The 18,354-nt window shown below is 42.5% G+C and overlaps 1 protein-coding gene and 1 long non-coding RNA gene across 3 annotated transcripts in view; both read left to right on the top strand.

Annotated features, from left to right (window-relative positions):
• The window catches only part of SLCO3A1 (solute carrier organic anion transporter family member 3A1), a 303,202-nt gene that overhangs the window by 130,841 nt on the left and 154,007 nt on the right, over positions 1 to 18,354 (top strand). The gene's annotated exons all lie outside the window — the stretch shown is intronic.
• Positions 1 to 18,354, top strand: part of LOC140617405 (uncharacterized) — a 75,730-nt gene that overhangs the window by 50,726 nt on the left and 6,650 nt on the right. The window lies entirely within an intron of this gene.

Raw genomic sequence — 18,354 nt, 5'->3', positions numbered from 1 at the left:
TTCCTGTGGGGATATTAAAATTCGGCTCTCAGTAACCTGACCCTTCCCTGTGGGCTCATATCCTGCCACTGCCCTTCTGCAGAAGCTGCCAGAACCAGCATTCAGTTTCCTAGACCCACCGTGTTGCTGTTCATTTGGCTGTGTGCCCTTGTATCAAACTCTTCCTCTGCATTAATCCCTTGCAAGGTCTTATTCTTCAAGAACCTTCAGCTCCTCTTGGTTTCTCTGTCCTCCTCTCTCCCTTCTCTTTCCTAACATGGAGTCTTGCTTATAGCACTTAACACATTATAACCTGTAATGTGTATCATCCCTTTACCTTTGTGTGAGCTATTCCCAGGCATCAGACACAGCTTCTGCAGCACCGTGGCTCCCCATTCCCAGCCTACTAGCAGGTGCACAGTCAATATTGATGGACTGCATGATTGGATGATTTAGTGAAAGCATCCCAGATTCCGTCTATAAAAATGAATAGAATGCAAGCACAACTAATAAATGGAATGCAGACAGTTCAAATAATGGCTATTTGGAAGAAGAGTTGCAGAGTCATGGTGCAAATAGCATGATAATGAGAAGTCCTGAGATTTCCATTACATTGCTCCGCATCACGTTGAAGTCTGAATCTAACTCTGCTTAGATTAATTGTTTCGTGGAAGAAACAAAGTGTCATTTATCTACTCATGAAAAGCAATTTGCTGATCCCGGCCCAGGGACATGAATGAATATCACAGAACAGTTATCCATAAACATCTGTAATCTGCTTTAGATTTTGGTCACAGTGTTAGGTTATCAAATGAGTCCGGGGCCCAGTGTCTGAGTCCTCGGCTGTAAGGTAATCACTTGGGGAAATATTTGCTGAGATGGTAAAAACGGTTATGAGAATGGAAATTTCTTCCATTTACCCAGGAAAGCACAGCCCCGGAATTGCAATCATGTAGAATATTTCAGAGGGTCAGTTGTCTATTTTCCAGAGCATTGCTCATCACATCTGTGCTGCACATACAATAGATTTAAAAACTCACAGAGCGGAGAGGCAGTGAGTCCAGAGGAAGGAAGTGGGTAGCTGGTCTGGAGACAGGCATTGCCTGGTGGGGGGGAGGGGGGGGGGCTGGTCACCGTGTGGGCATGGGAAGGCAGAGTTTGTTCAGGAGAAATTGTGGCATGATTGAATTTTGCAGAATCACTTTGATAATTTTGCCCTTTATATCTAATCCAATTTTGCCTGACAGCAATAATTGTTATGAAAAGGTAATGAGAACGGGCTCCTTGAGGCTGTCCATCCAAGGACTCGTGCAGTTTCTAGTGCCTGCTGCTGCAGCCTCCCAGCAGGTTTGGCATCCTGTACCTCTTCTCTCGAGGTGCTCTGCTCTTGACTCTACACCTGTCCTCAGACTTCTGAGCTGGTTGCATTTATCTTTATTCCTTTCACCTCCGGGTGTCCCAAAGGCATTGTTCTTAACCTCCGGCGCTTTCCTATATATATTCAGTTATGTCTTTGCAAATGCCCCTGGGACAGCTCCACTTAGATGTCCAGCCTCAAAAACAAACAACAACAACAACAACAACAAAATCCCCAAGCTTAACACACTGGTTTGAATGAAACCCACCTCTCTGTCCAGATCTTTTATCTGCACATGTGCTATTCATCCCCTTCCCACTGCCTTTGCCTTTGCCTAGAATCCCTCCCACCCCAACTCTGTAATGAGGCTCTCAAACCCAAATTCCTTCAGAAGCCAGGAAGGCAGTTTAAATGTGTGACACTGGCCAGGAGTGGTGAGATAAATGGCAGCTGACTTTTGCCACAGTGTCTGGGAGCAGGAGGGCCTGGTGGGGACAGGTGCCCTGTCCAAATAGGGCTGCTCCTAGCTATCCTTGCCGTGTAGGAAGGTGAACCCAGAGTTAACCAGACATTTTTTATTTTTAAAGAGAATTTGGGATCTGTTTTGTTTTTAATTCCCTGACTTTATACACATTAGTTATCCTTTGAAATGAAAATACCCTTTGACCTCACATTGCAAGAGCTCACACAAACTTGTCTTTGAGGCCTGTGTGGACCTCAAGCAGGCAGTTTGCTATCTCTGATTTAGAGTACCCAACCTAGCATCATCTCCTAGACCTATGCAAGCCAAGTGTGTAGTTAAAAATTTCCTTGTGGCCACATTTTAACAAGTAAAATGAAACAAGTAAAATTATTTTAATTCTCTATTTAATTTGACCCCATGCTACCCAAATGTTTCAACGTGTAATCCTTAGAAAAAAATTACCAAGGAGCTATTTTACATTCTGCTTTTTATGTACTGAGTCTTTGAAATGTTTGTACTTATATCACATCTCAATTTGAACTAGCCTCACGTGGCTAGTGTCTAGAAAATCACAGCTTTGAATGGTGAAGAACCATAATTAATTCTATGCACATATAATAAGAGGCGGTTTTCTTTATTATGTTTGCGTAGAAGTAAATAATTAAACCAAGGTAGAAGGTAACAACTTTGTATAATTGTTGGACTCATCATTTTCAAAGAACTATATAGAAAAAAATTTCTGGGGTGGCACCAGAGAGGTGCATTATAGATTTTCCTAAGCCCCTCATGCATAGCTGACTGGAGTTTTTTTTATTTTTTTTATTTTTTATTTTATTTTTTTAAAGATTTTATTTTATTTATTCATAGAGACAGAGAGAGAGAGAGAGAGAGAGAGGCAGAGACACAGGCAGAGGGAGAAGCAGGCACCACACAGAGAGCCTGACGTGGGACTCGATCCCGGGTCTCCAGGATCACGCCCTGGGCTGCAGGCGGCACTAAACCGCTGTGCCACCGGGGCTGCCCTGGAGTTTTTTTTAAAGGACTTTTCTTTTAGGAGTGCACACAGAAGTTCACAGTTGAAGTTCTAAGTGGGATTATACTTTGGATTTTACTTTGCTGTTACCCTTCTCAAAGGGGAGCATTTGTCCTTAGGCATTTAAAAACCAAATGAGCATTGAAGAAGCCGGTGTAAAATGGAGAAGAACGTTCTGAAATCAGTGACAATTTCGTTGTTTAGTCAAGTCTTAGCAAATATTCTCACTACTAAAGATGAACATTTGCATTCAGTATTTACCTGCTTTCACTGTACATTCTTCCTGGAGCTGTTGTCAGCTTTGGCCCTAATGAAGATTATGACCACCGGTGACTCCTTTCTTGACCCTACTTCCAGGTTTTTATGTTTCCTATGACTCCACCCTTGGTACAATCAGGAATCTGTTGAGGCTACAGACATGAAGCTAATGGTCATGGAAACCATGTTTGCATCTTCCAAGAGTAAGATCTCAACAACATGGCATAGAATGAAGTCTACTCTAGATACACCATGCTATTAGGAGTATACTAGTCACTAGTATACTAGGAGTCTTACTGTTACTCCTAGTAGAGGCAAAGGTATGATTTATGCTCTTAAGCTATTGGGAGGGAACCAGAGAAAGTATGACAGCTTCTCAGGACTGTTAGTCAGACCTACATGACCTGAATGTCATGTCCTTGGAGACAACTTTTGCATTGTGGAGGATGCTCACTATCAGTGTTTTCAAGGAGCCAACTGTTACACCTCTGGTGAATTAGGCCAGTAGTACAATTGAGAATATCACTCTGGGCTGAACTTCCAACATCACTGGAAAGGCCATCTGGTGGCCAGGTGGGGATACCATTGTTGTAACATGGTCCCGTGTTGAAAATCTCTGGCAAAGGGGCACCTGGATGGTCAGTTGGTTTAAGTGTCTGCCTTTGACTCAGGTCATGATCTTGGGGTCCTGGGATCTAGCCCTGCTTCAGGCTCCCTGCTCAGCAGGGAATCTGCTTGTCTTTCTCCCTCTGCCCCTCTCCCTGCTTATGTTCTCTCTCTCTCTCTCTCTCTCTCTCTCTCACTCTGTCTCTGAAATAAATAAATAAAATCTTAAAAAAAAAAATCCCTGGCATGGATCTGATGTGAGAAAGAAGCACTGCTCCAGAAGCAGCAGTCTGAGAGATCTTGAAGGGAATCCTGGGCCCTCAGAGAGGGTGGTTGCTTCCCTAATCATTAGGTGCTCCCTCCCTAGCTTGCTTCTGTGAGCAGCCTCCTCTGGGTTTTACCCAGGAATTCTCTCTTGAGTATAGCTTTGGTGAGGGGAGGAGGAAGCAGATAGTTTGCATTTGTGCAAGGATGCACCTTCCCACAATTGTCTAGGAACACATACCAGTCACTGCACAATTACATTACTGCAGACATTTCAACCAAGACAACATTTCATTCTACTTTGTTTTGAGCCTTGTGAATTCAGAGGAAGTATGTCATATTGATATAGTTGGCTGAGAGACAAACTTACATAGCACTCTTCTTTTTGAGATTACCACTCGAAACACTTCTATAGGAAGATAAAATTTGAGAACTAATTTATAGAGATGATGACTTAAAGTTGACATTGAGAGCAATAGTTCTTTCTTTGAAAATGACTCAGAAGGTAGGTAGTAAAAGGACAGAGCCCTGAAATAGAACTTGGCTGGGAGGACATGGAGATTTCCTCTTTTCATCCATATGTCCATTCTTCTGATAAATGTGTATTGATTACCTCACTATGCCCCTGGGGAACTTAGAACGCAAGAGTTCACATCTGATTTAACAGACCTGGTCCTCTGGTAGCCAGCCTGCGAAGTTGGTCCCCAATAACCCTTGCCTCCTGGCATTTGTGTCTTTGGTCCCCATAGTGAATGGGGCTGATCTGCGTGTAACGAATATGATAACGTGGAAATGATGATGCGTGGCTTCCAAGGCTAGGTCATTGGGGATGTTGCTGCTTCCACTTTGCTCTTTTGGATTGCTTGCTATGGGGGAAGCTGGTTGCATGTTGTGAGGGCAGCCCCATATGGAGAACTGAGGCTTCCCACCTCCAGCCAGCACCGACTTGCCAGCCATGTGAATGAGCCATCTTAGAAGGTCTTCCAGCTTCAGTCAAGCCTTTTCTCTACTGCAGCTTTGTAATATTTTGATTGCAGTCTCATAAGAGAGCATGAGCCAGAACCACTCAAGTTCCTGACCTTTACTTGTAGGAGATGATAAATGTTTCTTGCCATTTTAATCCTTCTAGGTTTTGAGATCATTTATTACACAGCAATAAATAACTGATATATATCCCTTACTATGCTCCAGGCATTGTTTTAAAACCTTTGCAAATATTCAACCATTAATCCTCATACCAGCCCTTTGAAGTAGATACTCTTGTTGTTCTCATTTTATACATTTGGAAACTGAGACCCAGAGATGTGTAAGTGACCTTCCCAAAGTCACAGAATTTGCATAAAGCTGAATTGGGGTTTGACTGAGGGGTCTGGCCAAAGAGGAGCATGTTTTAGGAAATCAGTTGTAAAATCAGATGAGTGATTTTAGGAGAGTAGTGAACTGGGTTCTAAATCCAACTTTGTTACCATCCGGGGTTTAGATTTTTCTTGTCTCAGTCACTTCTCTGAGCCTCCATCCATCTATAAAGCTTGGAAAGTGTCAGCTCTCATTTTGAGATGTTTTGAGGATTAAATAAGGTAAACCATGAATGTCCCAAAACAGGAAAGGGGTGGTGTCAATAGACCTGAGTTCTTTCCCTTGCTATAGGCACCTTCCATTTAGCATCCCTAAAGGGGAACTTGGTCTTCTGGAAGGTACTGCTCTTTGCTTTGGGTTCTGCCATCGTGGGCCATCCAGGCAGTCTGGATGCTGCCTGATTCTGAGCCTCAGAGGATGTCTGACAATTGCTGGAAAGCCCATGCAATTGCAGCTCTCTGAAGGAGACTCCTATTTGGGGACTCAACCCTGAGTCCCCACATAGGAAAAATCCCCTGACCCTGGTGGTTGAGTTGCCAACTGAGAACAATGAACCATTTCCTGTGCTTAATTATATTATTCACAGCACTCTACAGAGTGGGCGGTTTGGAACCCCAACCACTAATTTAAAAAGTAACTAGAAAGACAAAAATAAAACAGAAGAAGTAGAGTAGCTCTGCTGGCTCTGTGAGGTTGCATTGTAAAGCCAGAGGTAATTACGTTGAGTGTACCTGGAGGTTTAGCAGGTGGCACCATCAGCAGCGAAATGTGCAGGATGGCATGGAAGTCACACAAACTGGGTTCAAATCCAATTTCTGTTACTTCCTGGTATGAGACTTTGAACAAATTATTTAACTTTTCAGAGGCTTGATTTTAAGTGGAAAATACCGATACTGACCTCATTCATTCCTTGGGAGGATCCTGTGAGGTAACATGGGTACCATGTATGTGTATCCTATTCCCTTTCTCTTCATGATTATATTGGAGAGCTAGTATCCTAGGCAGCTAATGGTTAGGAGGTCAAGCTCAAATTTTTTTTCCCCCAGAGGAAATTGAGGAATGATTTCAGATCAAAACAGTGTTGAGGTTTTCCAACAGGCAACCACAGAGGAGTTGCAGACTTCTGTGATCCTTGGAGGTGCCTAGTAGGAGGGGAGACCCCAGCTTTGGATGCTTAGACCAGGTTGGCTGGGACACTGGAGAATTTAGTCTTTTCAAGTCTGTGTTTCTGACCTTGGAGAAGGAAAGTAGTTATGTACCCTGAAAGCTTTTCTTTAAAAATCTTGTATATCTCAACACACACAAAGTTGGGGGGCAAAGCTTTTTACAAAAGAGTAATATGTATTCATGATTTAAAAAGAACAAGATGGGACGTGTGGGTGGCTCAGTGGGTTAAGTGTATGCCTTCAGCTCAGGTCATGATCCCAGGAGTCTGGGATCCAGCCCGCCATCGGGCTCCATGCTCAGCTGGGGAGTCTGCTTCTCCCACTCCCTCTGCCCCTCCCCTTCCTCGTGTGTGTACTTGTGCTCTCTCTCAAATAAATAAATAAAATCTTTAAACAAAAACAAAAAGCAGAAACTCTTAGCAATTTAGAAATAGAAGGGAACATCCTTATTCTGATAATGTCCACAACAACTATGGTGAATGTCATACTTAATTGTGAAACTTGAGGATTTTAAGGATGTTCACTTTTCCCATTCAGTATCACATTGGATGTTCTAGATATTTAATAAGTCAGAAAAGGGGGTATAAAATTAAGACAAATGAAATTTTCCATATTTATAGATCTGATATGATTGTAAAAAAATTAGACTCTATAAACTATTAGTAATAGTTTGTTGGATAGAAGATTGATATATGAAAATCAATTAGCATTTCTTTAGAGAAGCAAAAACCAAGCAGAAGAGATTTTTAAAAAATGAACCTGTATACTAACAACAAAAACTTGTAAAGCACCTGAGGGGAAAAGAAAATTGCAAAAAATGGGTAAGACCTTTATGGAGAATGTTATAAAACCCTATTGAGGGGCATAAAAGAAGAATTTTTTTGAATAAAAGGTAAAACATACCATGTTCGTGGATTAAATGACTCTGTATCTTAAAGATATTTCTCCCCAAATTTAATCTTTAATTTCAATGCTATTGCAATAAAAAGGAAACAGGGATTATGTGTGTGTGTGTGTGTGTGTGTGTGTGTGTGTGTGTGGACATGCCTATGTGTATAACCATGCACGATAATCCTAGATCATGATGAAAAGTCCTTGCTTGATCAAGAATAATTAACATAGTTTTGTGTATGCAGATGATGTAGGGAGGGAAATTGCCCTGATAGTTATCTGGATTATAAATTATAGTAATTTAAGTATGTGGTATTGGCATAGGTATATAAAAATGCATACCATTTAAACTGACTGGCATGCCCAGAAGCCAGTCTGTATGTGCAGGCATATAAATGAGAACAGGGATATTATAGTGAGGAAAATACTTAAACTGTCCTCAAACCAAAAAAGGAACAAAACGAAAATCAGAACCTGTACATCACACTAAGAAAATTGATAACATTTTTTTAAAACATTTTTTTAAGTAGGCTCCATGCCCAATGTGGAGCCCAGCACAGGGCTTGAACTCATGACCCCTGAGATCAAGACCTGAGCTGAGATCTAAAATCAGATGCTTAACTGACTGAGCTATCCAGATGCCCCAAATTGATTGCAATTTTAGCCAATTAAAAAAGGTGATTGAAGCCCTAAATATATGAAAAGCTAAAATTGTAGACTTTTGGGCAGAAAAGAATAAGCCCTAAAAGGATAGTTTAATTTGATTTCATTAAAATTAAAACCTTCTTAATAATAAAACCACCATAAGGTAAATTAAAAGCCACCATAGTTTGATTTATTTATTTATTTATTTATTTAGTTAGTTAGTTAGTTAGTTATTCATTTATTCATGAGAGAGACACATTGAGAGAGAGAAGCTCCATGCAGGGAGTCTGATGCAGGACTTGATCCCGGGACCATGGGATCACGCCCTGAGCCAAAGGCAGACACCCAGTGGCTGAGCCACGCTAGCATCCCACCATAATTTTTTTTTTTAAAGATTTTATTTATTCATGAGAGATACAGAGGCAGAGAGGCAAAGACATAGGTAGAGAGAGAAGCAGGTTCCCTGTGGGGAACCTGATGTGAGACTTGATCCCAAGACCCTGAGATCACTACCTGAACCAAAGGCAGACACTCAACTGAGCTATCCAGGTGCCTCCCCCCCCCAAAAAAAAGTCATAATTTGAGACAAAATCTGCTACATGTAACCAGACAGGGATTAATATCCAGAATATTTCAAGAATTCCTACACATCAGTAAGAAAAAAGATGATGATACCATAGAAAAATGGGTACTAGATGGGGACAGGAAGAAATTTGACACGAGAAAGTAGAGTAGACTATAAGCATGAAAAATGTTCAAATTTTTAGTAGACAGGGGCATGCAAATTAAAACAATGTATCATCCCACACCTCTGGAACTGGCAATAATTAAAAATCTGACAACAGGATTTGGCAAAAATGGGAAGGGGTTCATATAATTCTGTTGGGAATTAAAATTGATAAAATCTCTTTGGAAGAATAAGCAGTTTCTACTCCAAGTTAGCTCTACAGATAGACCTCAGAGAAAATCCAGTGTATATTAGCCCAAGGAAACCTATGTTTGCAATAATGTTCATTGTGCCATTGTTAGAGTTGAAAACTGAGACCAATTAAATGCCTATCATTTGGGGAATGGATTAATTATTCTGTATAATTTAATAAGTACACACTACTATATAGCAATTATTAAATGATTGAATTTGATAAATCTGGATAACCTAATGAGCCCATATAAAGAAGTTGCAGGGTGCCTGGGGGGCTCAATCAGTTAAGCATTTGACTCTTGATCTCAGCTTAGGTCTTGATCTCAGGGTGGTGAGTTTAAGCCCTATGTTGGGCTCTACACTGGGGTGGAGCCTGCTTTAAAAAGTTGCAGTTAAGTAGTATTCCAGTCTGGTAACTTCAAACAAACACAAAATAGCACTTGACTTTGTTTATGGCAACATACGATGACTAAAGTTACAAAATCAGGCATGGGGAAGACTTGCTGGAGTTCAGAGGAGAATGTTCTCTGGGAAGGAGAGGAGGGGAGGTTGGATTGAACCTGGAGTAAAAAGGAGGTTCACCTCTGTAATGTCCACCAAAAAAAAAAAAAAAAAAAAGAATCAAAATAAAAGAGACTTGAAGTCAATAATATGTTCACATTTGTTAAATTTAAGCTTGGTTTTGGTAATTTATTTTCTGTAGTCGTGTGTTAAATTCTTCTTTGAAGCAATAGCCAGCAGCACCTTTCTGATTCACCCAGAAGAGCTGTGTGGAAATCCCTCCCTTCTTAGTGGTGGAGAACATTCTCTTTAGGTGTGTCCCTGTGCATAGGGAGGAGCTTGTATACGGGCACCATGCCCATGCTTGTGTGTGCACACGCTTGGATTCGTCTTGTGTTCAGCTGGTGTTGCCTTGACACCTTGGGACATCCCGTGGTCTGCTGAATCCAGGGTAGGTGAATGGCTTTGCACAATGGCTGTTCATCTCCCTTTGGGGGGTATAATCAGGAGCCAGGCTGATCAGTCTGTCTGTCCGTCTGTCTTCTAAATGTGCAGCTCACCTTTTTGGGATCAGTTATTAGCTGTTCTCTCAGCTCTTACATCTCCTTTCCGGCCATTTCTACTGTGTAACTATGAGCCAAATGCAGCACCTTAAATTATGTTCTCTAATTAATATGCTTTAAGGACCATGGAGAAAAGCTGCTTTATTTGCCTCGTAGAAGCTCTGGCAGTGCCTCGTGGGGAAGAGCTGTGGGAATCCACACCAGCACACATCTTGGGTGCTGCCTTGTTAAGGCTGTGTAATAAACGCCTGTCTTCTGGTCTGTGTGGTCCAGAAGGACCTTCTGGCTGACCAGCCAGAATTGGTCCTAGCCTGGTTGGGACTACAGTGTGGACCAGTGCCACTGGCTGACCACGAGGATGGATCCTCCAGCCCATCACTGGGAGTGATGGAGCCCTGTGTTTGGGGCTCAGGGAAGAAACTGATGTGACAGGGATACCTAAGTGCTGGGTAGGCTCTTGGTCTCACATATGCCACCAGGGAAATTTCTTACTGAGTTGAAGACTATATGTAGGAAGGAACACACAATTAGCAGGTGTATGCTTAATCAACACAGAAGGGTTTAAATTCTTAGGATGTTATAGCTGGTCAATGAATGATTTCTGGTACAGCCTAACCAGCCAATAGTGGTGGAATTCTTTCTCTTTACATTTTATTTTATTTTATTTTTTAAGATTTTAAAAATTTATTTATTTGTGAGAGACACAGAGAAGGAGAGAGAGAGACGGAGACATAGGCAGAGGGAGAAGCAGGCTCCATGCAAGAAGCCTGATGCAGGACTCGATCCTGGGACCCTGGAATCACACCCTGGACCAAAGGTAGATGCTCAACCTGTAAGCCACCCAGGCATCCCTCTCTTTGCATTTTAATATGTGACGACTGGAGCCCAGGAAGTTTGCGTGACTTCTTTTCTGATAGCTAAGTTGGTACCTCTCCCTAGGTTGGTCCCTCTTTCTTGGTTAGAAAGGTCATTAGAGCCTTCTCTCTGCCCGCCCCCCCCAACTTTTTAAAGAAAGAGCAGGGGAGGGGCAGAGGAAGAGAAAATCTTAGACTCCCTGTCCAGGGCAGACCCTGATGCAGGCTCAATCTCACAACTCTGAGATTGTGACTTGAGCCTAACCCAGGAGTCAGAAGCTAAACAGACTGAGCCACCCAGGAGCCCCAAGGACATGATAATTCTTAACCCATGGAGTAGACACATAGTTTTCCCATCAATCTCAGTCTAGATGTTCACAGGGAGAGAAGGCATTGCTCCACCACCTGCCACAGGTGTTGATTGTACTTGATAACCAGCCAGGGCCCAGTCCCCAGGCAGGTGATATCCATATATCAGCTTTGGCTCAAGACAACAAGAGGGAGAAACCATCCAGAATTTCACTCTGAAAAGGCACCAGAACATAGTGCTTGCTCAGGCCTTGTCTGGACAAAGAGCTGGATTTTTACAGGTTTGGTAACAGTTCCTATAATTCTATAAAGCTCAGATGCAGAAAGCAGTATAACAGGAGCATATTTAGTGCTTTTTCTCTTCTTATTAAGGAAAAAAAAATCCATTGGGATGCCTGAGTGGCTCAGTTGGTCGAGTGTTGGACTCTTCAGTCAGTTCAGGTCATGATTTCAGGGTCCTGGGGTCAAGCTCCATGTCTGGCTCCATACTCAGTGGGGAGTTTGCTTGGGATTCTCTCCCTCTGCCCCTCCCCCTGAGCTTGCTTGTGCTTCTGTCTCTCAAATAAGATAAATATAAAAAATTAAAAAGAAAAAGAAAGGGATCCCTGGGTGGCGCAGCGGTTTGGCGCCTGCCTTTGGCCCAGGGCGCGATCCTGGAGACCCGGGATCGAATCCCACATCGGGCTCCCGGTGCATGGAGCCTGCTTCTCCCTCTGCCTGTGTCTCTGCCTCTCTCTCTTTCTCTCTCTGTGACTATCATAAATAAATAAAAATTAAAAAAAAAAAAAAAAAGAAAAAGAAAAAAAAAACATTATTAACATGGAATGTGAGTCCATTGGTTTCTACCTGTCATTTCGAGAATTTTTCTTACTGATTTCAGCATTATCCAATCTTACTTGCTTGGCATACATGGTATATTAGTGTTCGAATTCTATTTTCCCAAATGCTTATATTTTTTAATTAAATGAACTTAGAGTTAATTAAAAATCTTTTGTTGTCAAACACAAGGGGTACCTATGATGGTAATATTGCATATGCCGAGTCTTAACATTGCACAGAGTCCTCTGAATTACCACATTCCAGTTCTTATATTTACCAGCTATGTGATGTTACCAGTTACTTACATGCCCCGAGCCTCAAATCTGTAAAATGGGTATGAGAACACTTGCTCATCTTATAGAATGTCATAAAGATGAAACAAGGTAAGTATATCACTCTTTCTGCATTAATTTAGATTGCCCAACTCCCCTCTGAATAGTAGGAAATGCATTTGATGTTCGTTTATGGTTCCCCATCCCTGGCTACATGTTCTGTAACATCCTGGCGGGAAGGGACATTCTATCATATAGTTTACCACAAGATCCTCAAGTGCCTGTCTGTCATAGCATAGGCACGTTGTACTGTTTGTTCAGTGAAGGAATGCTTGCATGCATGATAGGAGTTCAATCAACGTTACTTGATGCTTGAGAACTGGTTTGCTGAAATAATATATACGTGTCCAGTCTCCTCCCCAGTGGCTGGTGTTAATGAACAACCCTGGCTGCAGGGAGTACATGCTGTGAAGCGTACATTCCTTTTGCTTAGCAGTATTTCACTGTTACTTTTCCTTAGCTGGCCTGTCATACTTTGGCCTTGGTGTCTACCCACAAAGCTGGTCATTGTGCCTCGTGGCATTAACTACCCTTGCTCGGCAGTGGACATCTCATGAGTCCTTCAGCGGACACTCTGTTATTTCTTTGCTGTCTGTTGAGGAATCTCAGGCCTCATGGGAAAGGCTGGGGGATGGCAAGTGAGAGCAGGATCAAATCACTAGGGACGTGCGGTGGTCACTGTAGGGTTGAGGAGGTTTCTTTCCTACCTGATAGAACTCATGCCCCAAGCAGCCACAGTGAACAAGTCAGGTATTCACAGTGGCCGGTTCTTCATGGATGCGGGTTCTGGGATACACCCTCCACCAGCCAGAGGATGATACCCGGGGGGTATCCGTGGCTTGAGTAGGTGGCACTGGGGTTGGTGTTGCTGGGCGGTGCTACTAAGCAGCGCTGCACAGCTGGGGACCAGCGGCATGGTTCCCAGGGACATCATGCTCTGATCTGCTGCTCAGCAGCAGCTGTAGCTGTCAGCCTCTGTCTCTAATTCCTGATGATCATCCAGATTAGCTGAAACGTGCAAGATAGGCAAGTGCGTCATGGTATTTGGCATGTGGACCATCTCAGGCACTTGTTAGAGATGAAGATTCCTGGGACCCACCCAGACCTTTGGGAGAGGCTGTCTGCCTGTGGGGCTTGGGAAACACCAGGTTGATGGTCTCCAGTTGATTCCAGTTCACGGGAGACTTTGAGAGCCATGCTGGAATAGACAGGAGCCTGGCTTTTAGAGCTGGTCGGACCTGTGTGTCCAGGTTTTGCCACCTGCCAGCTCTGCGGCTCTGGCCTGCAACCCCACTGGGGCTCTGTGCCCTCCTCTGTGATGGGGATAATGATGATATCAGCAGGCACTTAGGAGTGGTGGTTGGTGATGCAATGCTAAAATGGCTATGGCGCCCAGGCATGGGGGTGGTGAGTGTTGCAGTAATTCTGTTCCCAAATGCTCAAGCAGATGCTGGAATGGTGTTGAGTACAGGAATGAGTTCTTGGCCATTTTTTGGCCAATTAAACACTAAAAACCAGAGACGTTAACTTTCCTGGATTAGCTGTCACTGTCATCCATGCATTGGCAAACTAAACAAAGTGCTTTTCAGGGGAGTTCTGTAACTGAATTGAGCAGGGGATGGAAGCCAGTGAGTGATTTGGGGAAACAAAGCTGATGTAGCTTGCAGAGGCAGTGACTGGAGATTCCCCACTCTTGTCCTTGAACTGCATTAGTCCCAACTGAACTGGGATGATTTTTGTAATATTAAAATATCTTTCTTTTATTTTTCATCCTGGGAAACCCAGATTCTAAAAGCATCCTGAGGCTTGCTTATGACCACCTGCCTAAAGCAGTAATGTCTAGCAATAAGCAAAATAACAGGCAAAGTATGGCATGTGGCTCTAAACCCTGAAACCCTGGTTATTTCTTTATGGAAATAGTGAAAAACGAAACAAAAAAAAAAACCTACCAGAGTTTCTGAAACTCTTATATTGAATGCCAATAAACATCAGTGCCTTGATTTGTTACAGTTTACTAAAGAGCAGGGCATTGGTTATATGAAAAGTTTATGATGTTTGCATTATATTTATTTTGAAGACCATGTAGTTAAGTAAATAGCCCAATCTTTGAGTTATTTTTAGAGAGCCGTATGTGGGAGAAGTGAGACCCAGAAATGTGATTGGCCTTTGAAAAATAAATAGAAAACCACCAAGGTAGCTTTGCAGACTGTTTGCATGTGGCAACCATCTGCAGGTGGATGAATGTTCCTGGGTTGGGATGGCCCTCAGCCCAGCATTCAGAGCTTGTACAGAAGTGCATTGATGGTCACGTGGTCACTTCAGGAACATCCAGAGTTGATGGCCTCCCTATCTCTTTCATGAACAGGCATGTGGGCCCCGTCGCCATCATCATCTACTTTGTGCCTCAAGACAGTGGATCTGGGGTGTAGGTTAGAGACGCCACCTCCCTCTTGGTCTCTTGTGTTTCAAGGCTAACGTGAGAGTGACATACACAGAGGAATACATGTTAGGCTCAAACATCTGTCTGAGCTTTGGTGCTAGCTCTTTAAGGGAGTGCTCAGAAATACCAGCTGCCCTGCATCTGGAAACCTGGGGGCCTCCTGATCCTGTGAACAGTTGAGCTGGGGTACAGCCCTGCCCACTGGGGAGTGGGGAGCCTATCCAGCTAGCTTATTTCCAGGCTGAGAGAGTTCTCAGCCTCATTTACTGGATGATCCTCTTGTGCCCCGGTCATCTTAGCTTCTGTGAGGGTGTCCTGTCAGTGTGGTGAGAGAAACCCAGAATCAGGTAGAGCAGATTTCTCCTCTTGACTCTGCTGCAGACTGATCATACCAGGTGTGCTCAGTGTATCCTGGTTAGCTGCCGAGTTCTCTGGTCTCATGGTTGGGCAATGCGATTGGGTCATTCACTAATCTATTCTGCATAAAGCCTATAAAGCAACAATCAGAAAATAGTCCATTTGGAGGTGAATTAGGACTCCCCTATTCCTGCATGTGGTGGAGTTAGTTGCCTAAGAATTTTGCCAGTCATCTTTCCTTCTGCACCTGGGGAAGAGGTTCTTTATCATCCGGCTTTGACGAGTAGATGGCTTTGCCTTCCCAGGGTCTGCACAAAGGTGACATTAGCTAAAAATCTGTGGTGTGAGCAAAAACTTCCTTGCAAACGAGATAACACAATTCTTTGGTCAGATGTGAATGAGTTGTACTGGACTTAGTACAGGTACTGAATTCGTTCAAGAGGAAAGATGCTTTTTGATCAGAGAAGAAAAAAGATTCTAGGCTGCATGTTGGCATCTGTCTTCTGCTTAGATCAGGCATTATTTCTGCTGGATCCTGCCTTTTCCTTTTCCAAGCACAACTCTTTCAAGTGCTTTAAGTTCTGCTGAGTTTAAAAATCCAGCAGAAAAGAAAAGAAAAAAGTCCTGTTTATGTCCAAGACTATAGTTATTGATCAAGAATCAGCTCTTTTAAAAAACTGGGTTCCCAGTTCCCCAAAAGACAAAACTCTGTAACCTTGATCAACAGGATAGATGTGTTCTGTGCAGACAATCATCTCATTGCTGAGTAAATATACTTCATTAAGGTGTCCCATCCAGAAGCAGGGAGCCCCTGTCTAGGGAAAGAGCTAGTTTTAATGCCTTTTGGCTCCACATCCTCTTAGCAATATCTCTCTTTATTTGCTTTCTGTTTTAGAGGGCCAGAGTCCTTTACCCAGAGGAAGTCATTTCCAAAGAAAGGAGCAGAAAGGCCTGTTAATGGAGAGTTTGGGAATTGTGTGATATCAGGTTATATAACTTTGCACATCAGATCGTGCTGATGAGGCACTCGTGTGCATTGTACAAGAGTTTATATATCAAAAAAAGCAACATTCCAGCCTGTACACAAGAGGACTAGAGTATTTCTGTGGTGTAACATTCAAGACAACATAATAGCCCATGTATTTTTTTCCTCTAGGTAAAGGCCTGATTCATGTCAAATGCTGCTAAGAATAAGAGAGATACTGTTTGTTCTCCTGAAACCTGTCTGGTTAATGTTAGAGTGGGTTGTGTAATTCATAAACACCAACTATTCAGGCTTTGTCCTATAGTGAAAAGACAACAGTGTTCAATCACTGGACTCTGAGCTTAAGTGGACATGCGTGTTGGATGGGTACTTGGCTAGAATGTGAGGCCAGGCAGCCTCTGAGAAGAGACAGTGTCAGATGTGGTTTAATACTAAAGGAAGGGGTGTCTTTGAATAGGGAGAAGGTAGAGGGGGTCTTGCCTTGGGGACCAGTCACAGAATTTCTCTGGGATATGTATATACAGAATGGCTTCGGGTAATGAGGGAGGCAGCAGGGAAGTGGATTGTTTTAATTGGTGGTAAGAAACCTCTTGGGTTTTTAGAGGCCTTAGGCTTAGCAGGCTCTTCTAAAAACCAGAAGAACTGTATGGGATAGTGAAAGAGGGAGGGGACTGCATCTTATTTTCCTGTTCTGTAATTATCGAGGCATCACAAGTTAAATGCATTACATTAACATGGGTAAAATACTCAATATTAATGTTAATATTATTATAATATATATAATCACTATAATATAATGTTACTATATTATAATTATTAATATTGAGTATTTTACCCAAGGAACAGAGATCCATACTTTCCCTGTTTGTAGGATGCTAGCTCTAAAAGAGTTCAAGTTTATTTTTTATATCTTAGAAAGAAGGTCTTAAAAAAGTAAGGTGGTGCCTTTAGAAGGATCCAGATTGACAGCTCTGGAGGGCTTTGCATTCCTGCACCAGTGGACCACATGTCCAATCTCCAGTGGGGCCAGAGAGGTTGCCTTCGATGTTCACGTCAGCTCAGCAAACTGGACAATCCCATTGCCAACATCATTTCTTGAGTGAACTAACTGGACAACTCTGTACTTGGTCCCCAAATGGCCAACTAACAAAATTGAAAATACCAATTTTTCCCCCACTTTTAAAAACATATACACAATTGGGAGCCTTGGGGTGAGTACCTTCTACATAGGCCATAATGGGTCCACCTGAAACCTAGCCCCAGCACTTGAGAACTATCCAACCTGCCCCACTCCTCAGGGAGCACATAGCTCCCTGAGGGTAAGTCACAGTTTCTTTCTGATCCACAGATTGCTCTTTTTTCATTTTAAATTAAAAAAAAAATTTTTTAAGATTGTATTTATTTGAGAGCATGTATATGCATGAGCCGGGGGAGGGAGGGGCAGAGGGAGAGGGAGAAGCAGACTCCTTGTTGAGTACAGAGCGGGATGCAGCGCTCAGTCCCAGGACTCTGACATCGTGACCTGAGACAAGGCAGATGCTAAACCGACTGAGCCATCCAGGTGCCTCACAGATTGTTCTTTCATTTTTTTAAAAAAAGATTTTATTTATTTATTCATGAGAGACACACACACAGAGAAGCAGGCTCCATGCAGGGAGTCCAATGTGGGACTTGATCCAGGGTCTCCAGGACCATGCCCTGGGCCGAAGGCAGGCGTCAAACTGCTGAGCCACCCAGGGATTCCCTGGATTGTTCTTTCAAAATCACAATACAAACACTTGTTTTGCCTGGGTTTTGTGATGATAAAGTAATATTTATATACTATCTAGGTGTGTGGCACATTTTTTACCATGGGCTAAAAAAATAAAAATGTAGTTTTGAGTTTTCATTTTAAATCTGTTAACTCCTAACCTTTCTGAGCTAGTTCATAAAAATCTAGATTCATTTTCAAAGGGTTTGGAAAGTCAACATTTACACTGAAATAATGAGAGGTTTAAAATTTTGTGTTCAACTTGGTGGAACATAAGGATGACACACAGGTATAACCTGTTTTCTCAATGAGATTTTGCACTGATATTGGCAAATGTGATTAAATTAAATAATTTATTAATGGTCCTATTAAATAAATAGGACCATGAACATTTTTAGGATATATGCGAATGAAAAACAAACTAAAAATGTTATCTTTTTGTAAAGCAATCTGATTGCTTGGAATAGCATCAGTTGTGGTCAAGCAGGCAAATAAACTCCCTGC

Source organism: Canis lupus, chromosome 2 (assembly GCF_048164855.1).
Source record: "Canis lupus baileyi chromosome 2, mCanLup2.hap1, whole genome shotgun sequence".
NCBI classification, from domain to species: domain Eukaryota; kingdom Metazoa; phylum Chordata; class Mammalia; order Carnivora; family Canidae; genus Canis; species Canis lupus.
Note: the sequence above shows the minus strand (reverse complement) of the source record. Positions and strands in the feature narration are given on the sequence as shown.